Raw genomic sequence first — 6,368 nt, 5'->3', positions numbered from 1 at the left:
TGGAGTCAGGGCCCGAACCGAGGATTCCTCTCAGGGGCTGACATGGATCTTTGAGTACTTCTGGAGTCTCCCCAGGGGAGTCAGGCCTCGTCTCGTGTGGGGGCATGCACGTGCGCTTTCCTTCCAGACTGTAGCAGCAATGTCACACTTCCCGTCGCGTGGATCAAAGGATCTGTGGTTTTCCCTCGAGGCTTTCTCTCGAGGCTTTCCCACAGGGCTGTCCCACGTGCCACCGTGGTGTGAGTCGATCCTCGGCGTGAAAGATGAGCCAGTGCAGGGCAAAGAGGTTCCTCTGGAATGGACTGAGACATCTGGGGGACTCTTGGAATGGTGGTACGACCATGGAGTTCCTCTCGCCTTTCCTGTTGAGAGTGCCTCCTCTTGAGATGCGACGGGAACGCCGGGAATTCTTTCCCGTTGAAAGCAGGGAAAGGATCCCTCATCTCGAGCTCCGAGGGGGAAACGGGGCTCCTCTGGATGTGGGCGGGACCATCGTGCTTCCTCTCGAGTGGAGACGGGTATGGCGGTGAACTTCTTGAGTTGCAGCAAGGGTGTGAAAGACCCTTTCGAAATTCCAGAGGTTAGGTGTCATTAGTCTCCAGACGCCTCATCGGAAATAGGCCTCATCTCGCCTGGAAGGGAGAACTTCCTGGATTTTCTCGAGTTGCGGCAGGTGTTCTCGAGTTACGACGCGGACCTCAGGGACCCGCCCTGGTGGCCTAAGGAGAGGCCAGTCCCCATGCGAGTTGCTAGGGGGCCTCTCGGGATTCCTCTCCCGTCGATACCGGGGCCAAGAACCTTCTGTGGAGTCAGGGCCCGAACCGAGGATTCCTCTCAGGGGTGACATGGATCTTTGGGTACTTCTGGAGTCTCCCCAGGGGAGTGAGGCCTCGTCTCGAGTGGGGGCACGCACGTGCGCTTTCCTTCCAGGCTGTAGCAGCAATGTCACGCTTCTCGTCGCGTGGATCAAAGGATCTGTGGTTTTCCCTCGAGGCTTTGCCTCGAGGCTTTCCCACAGGGTTGTCCCACGTGCCGCCGTGGTGTGAGTCGATCCTCGGCGTGAAAGATGAGCCAGTGCAGGGCAAAGAGGTTCCTCTGGAATGGACTGAGACATCTGGGGGACTCTTGGAATGGTGGTACGACCATGGAGTTCCTCTCGCCTTTCCTGTTGAGAGTGCCTCCTCTTGAGATGCGACGGAAATGCCGGGAAGTCTTTCCCGTTGAAAGCAGGGAAAGGATCCCTCATCTCGAGCTACGAGGGGAAACGGGGCTCCTCTGGATGTGGGCGGGACCATCGTGCTTCCTCTCGAGTGGAGACGGGTATGGCGGTGAACTTCTTGTGTTGCAGCAAGGGTGTGAAAGACCCTTTCGAAGTTCCAGAGGTTAGGTGTCATTAGTCTCCAGACGCCTCATTGGAAATAGGCCTCATCTCGCCTGGAAGGGAGAACATCCTGGATTTTCGCGAGTTGCGGCAGGTGTTCTCGAGTTACGACGGGGACCTCAGGGACCCGCCCTGGTGGCCTCCGGAGAGGCCAGTTCCCATGCGAGTTGCTAGGGGGCCTCTCAGTATTCCACTCCTGTCGATACCGGGGCCAAAAACCTTGTTTGGAGTCAGGGCCGGAACCGAGGATTCGTCTCAGGGGCTGACATGGATCTTTGGGTACTTCTGGAGTCTCCCCACTGGAGTCAGGCCTCGTTTCGAGTGGGGGCATGCACGAGCGCTTTTCTTCCAGGCTGTAGCAGCAATGTCACGCTTACCTTCGCGTGGATCAAAGGATCTGTGGTTTTCCCTCGAGGCTTTCCCTAGAGGCTTTCCCACAGGGCTGTCCCACTTGCCACCGTGGTGTGATTCGATCCTCGGCGTGAAAGATGAGCCAGTGCAGGGCAAAGAGGTTCCTCTGGAATGGACTGAGACATCTGGGGGATTCTTGGAATGGTGGTACGACCATAGAGGTACTCTAGCCTTTCCTGTTGAGAGTGCCTCCTCTTGAGATGCGAGGGGAATGCCGGGAATTCTTTCCCGTTGAAAGCAGGGAAAGGATCCCACATCTCGAGCTACGAGGGGGAAACGGGGCTCCTCTGGATATGGGCGGGACCATCGTGCTTCCTCTCGAGTGGAGACGGGTATGGCGGTGAACTTCTTGAGTTGCAGCAAGGGTGTGAAAGACCCTTTCGAAGTTCCAGAGGTTAGGTGTCATTAGTCTCCAGACACCTCATTGGAAATAGGCCTCATCTCGCCTGGAAGGGAGAACTTGCTGGATTTTCTCGAGTTGCGGCAGGTGTTCTCGAGTTACGACGGGGACCTCAGGGACCCGCCCTGGTGGCCTCAGGAAAGGCCAGTCCCCATGCGAGTTGCTAGGGGGCCTATCAGGATTCCTCTCCCGTCGATACCGGGGCCAAAAACCTTGTGTGAAGTCAGGGCCGGAACCGGGGATTCCTCTCAGGGGATGACATGGATCTTTGGGTACTTCTGGAGTCTCCCCAGGGGAGTCAGGCCTCGTTTCGAGTGGGGGCATGCACGTGCGCTTTCCTTCCAGGCTGGAGCAGCAATGTCACACTTCCCATCGCGTGGATCAAAGGATCTGTGGTTTTCCCTCGAGGCTTTCCCTCGAGGCTTTCCCACAGGGCTGTCCCACGTGCCACCGTGGTGTGAGTCGATCCTCGGCGTGAAAGATGAGCCAGTGCAGGGCAAAGAGGTTCCTCTGGAATGGACTGAGACATCTGGGGGACTCTTGGAATGGTGGTACGACCATGGAGTTCCTATCGCCTTTTCTGTTGAGAGTGCCTCCTCTTGAGATGCGACGGGAACTCCGGGAATTCTTTCCCGTTGAAAGCAGGGAAAGGATCCCTCATCTCGAGCTACGAGGGGGAAACGGGGCTCCTCTGGATGTGGGCGGGACCATCGTGCTTCCTCTCGAGTGGAGACGGGTATGGCGGTGAACTTCTTGAGTTGCAGCAAGGGTGTGAAAGACCCTTTCGAAGTTCCAGAGGTTAGGTGTCATTAGTCTCCAGGTGCCTCATCGGAAATAGGCTTCATCTCGCCTGGAAGGGAGAACTTCCTGGATTTTCTCGAGATGCGGCAGGTGTTCTCGCGTTACGACGGGGACCTCAGGGACCCGCCCTGGTGGCCTCAGGAACGGCCAGTCCCCATGCGAGTTGCTAGGGGGCCTCTCGGGATTCCTCTCCCGTCGATACCGGGGGCAAAAACCTTGTGTGGAGTCAGGGCCGGAACCGAGGATTCCTCTCAGGGGTGACATGGATCTTTGGGTACTTCTGGAGTCTCCCCAGGGGAGTGAGGCCTCGTCTCGAGTGGGGGCATGCACGTGCGCTTTCCTTCCAGGCTGTAGCAGCAATGTCACGCTTCTCGTCGCGTGGATCAAAGGATCTGTGGTTTTCCCTCGAGGCTTTGCCTCGAGGCTTTCCCACAGGGTTGTCCCACGTGCCGCCGTGGTTTGAGTCGATCCTCGGCGTGAAAGATGAGCCAGTGCAGGGCAAAGAGGTTCCTTTGGAATGGACTGAGACATCTGGGGGACTCTTGGAATGGTGGTACGACCATGGAGTTCTTCTCAACTTTCCTGTTGAGAGTGCCTCCTCTTGAGATGCGACGGAAATGCCGGGAATTCTTTCCCGTTAAAAGCAGGGAAAGGATCCCTCATCTCGAGCTACGAGGGGAAACGGGGCTCCTCTGGATGTGGGCGGGACCATCGTGCTTCCTCTCGAGTGGAGACGGGTATGGCGGTGAACTTCTTGTGTTGCAGCAAGGGTGTGAAAGACCCTTTCGAAGTTCCAGAGGTTAGGTGTCATTAGTCTCCAGACGCCTCATTGGAAATAGGCCTCATCTCGCCTGGAAGGGAGAACATCCTGGATTTTCTCGAGTTGCGGCAGGTGTTCTCGAGTTACGACGGGGACCTCAGGGAACCGCCCTGGTGGCCTCAGGAAAAGCCAGTCCCCATGAGAGTTGCTAGGGGGCCTCTCGGGATTCCTCTCCCGTCGATACCGGGGCCAATAACCTTGTGTGGAGTCAGGGCCCGAACCGAGGATTCCTCTCAGGGGCTGACATGGATCTTTGAGTACTTCTGGAGTCTCCCCAGGGGAGTCAGGCCTCGTCTCGAGTGGGGGCATGCACGTGCGCTTTCCTTCCAGACTGTAGCAGCAATGTCACACTTCCCGTCGCGTGGATCAAAGGATCTGTGGTTTTCCCTCGAGGCTTTCCCTCGAGGCTTTCCCACAGGGCTGTCCCACGTGCCACCGTGGTGTGAGTCGATCCTCGGCGTGAAAGATGAGCCAGTGCAGGGCAAAGAGGTTCCTCTGGAATGGACTGAGACATCTGGGGGACTCTTGGAATGGTGGTACGACCATGGAGTTCCTCTCGCCTTTCCTGTTGAGAGTGCCTCCTCTTGAGATGCGACGGGAACGCCGGGAATTCTTTCCCGTTGAAAGCAGGGAAAGGATCCCTCATCTCGAGCTACGAGGGGGAAACGGGGCTCCTCTGGATGTGGGCGGGACCATCGTGCTTCCTCTCGAGTGGAGACGGGTATGGCGGTGAACTTCTTGAGTTGCAGCAAGTGTGTGAAAGACCCTTTCGAAATTCCAGAGTTTAGGTGTCATTAGTCTCCAGACGCCTCATCGGAAATAGGCCTCATCTCGCCTGGAAGGGAGAACTTCCTGGATTTTCTCGAGTTGCGGCAGGTGTTCTCGAGTTACGACGGGGACCTCAGGGACCCGCCCTGCTGGCCTCAGGAGAGGCCAGTCCCCATGCGAGTTGCTAGGGGGCCTCTCGGGATTCCTCTCCCGTCCATACCGGGGCCAAAAACCTTGTGTGGAGTCAGGGCCGGAACCGAGGATTCCTCTCAGGGGTGACATGGATCTTTGGGTACTTCTGGAGTCTCCCCAGGGGAGTGAGGCCTCGTCTCGAGTGGGGGCACGCACGTGCGCTTTCCTTCCAGGCTGTAGCAGCAATGTCACGCTTCTCGTCGCGTGGATCAAAGGATCTGTGGTTTTCCCTCGAGGCTTTGCCTCGAGGCTTTCCCACAGGGTTGTCCCACGTGCCGCCGTGGTGTGAGTCGATCCTCGGCGTGAAAGATGAGCCAGTGCAGGGCAAAGAGGTTCCTCTGGAATGGACTGAGACATCTGGGGGACTCTTGGAATGGTGGTACGACCATGGAGTTCTTCTCGCCTTTCCTGTTGAGAGTGCCTCCTCTTGAGATGCGACGGAAATGCCAGGAAGTCTTTCCCGTTAAAAGCAGGGAAAGGATCCCTCATCTCGAGCTACGAGGGGAAACGGGGCTCCTCTGGATGTGGGCGGGACCATCGTGCTTCCTCTCGAGTGGAGACGGGTATGGCGGTGAACTTCTTGTGTTGCAGCAAGGGTGTGAAAGACCCTTTCGAAGTTCCAGAGGTTAGGTGTCATTAGTCTCCAGACGCCTCATTGGAAATAGGCCTCATCTCGCCTGGAAGGGAGAACATCCTGGATTTTCGCGAGTTGCGGCAGGTGTTCTCGAGTTACGACGGGGACCTCAGGGACCCGCCCTGGTGGCCTCCGGAGAGGCCAGTTCCCATGCGAGTTGCTAGGGGGCCTCTCAGTATTCCACTCCTGTCGATACCGGGGCCAAAAACCTTGTTTGGAGTCAGGGCCGGAACCGAGGATTCGTCTCAGGGGCTGACATGGATCTTTGGGTACTTCTGGAGTCTCCCCACTGGAGTCAGGCCTCGTTTCGAGTGGGGGCATGCACGAGCGCTTTTCTTCCAGGCTGTAGCAGCAATGTCACGCTTACCTTCGCGTGGATCAAAGGATCTGTGGTTTTCCCTCGAGGCTTTCCCTCGAGGCTTTCCCACAGGGCTGTCCCACTTGCCACCGTGGTGTGATTCGATCCTCGGCGTGAAAGATGAGCCAGTGCAGGGCAAAGAGGTTCCTCTGGAATGGACTGAGACATCTGGGGGATTCTTGGAATGGTGGTACGACCATAGAGTTACTCTCGCCTTTCCTGTTGAGAGTGCCTCCTCTTGAGATGCGAGGGGAATGCCGGGAATTCTTTCCCGTTGAAAGCAGGGAAAGGATCCCACATGTCGAGCTACGAGGGGGAAACGGGGCTCCTCTGGATGTGGGCGGGACCATCGTGCTTCCTCTCGAGTGGAGACGGGTATGGCGGTGAACTTCTTGAGTTGCAGCAAGGGTGTGAAAGACCCTTTCGAAGTTCCAGAGGTTAGGTGTCATTAGTCTCCAGACGCCTCATTGGAAATAGGCCTCATCTCGCCTGGAAGGGAGAACTTGCTGGATTTTCTCGAGTTGCGGCAGGTGTTCTCGAGTTACGACGGGGACCTCAGGGACCCGCCCTGGTGGCCTCAGGAAAGGCCAGTCCCCATGCGAG

Source organism: Capricornis sumatraensis, chromosome 17, assembly GCF_032405125.1.
Source record: "Capricornis sumatraensis isolate serow.1 chromosome 17, serow.2, whole genome shotgun sequence".
In the NCBI taxonomy this organism is placed as follows: domain Eukaryota; kingdom Metazoa; phylum Chordata; class Mammalia; order Artiodactyla; family Bovidae; genus Capricornis; species Capricornis sumatraensis.
The sequence above is the reverse complement of the archived record's forward strand: the minus strand, read 5'-3'. Positions refer to the sequence as shown.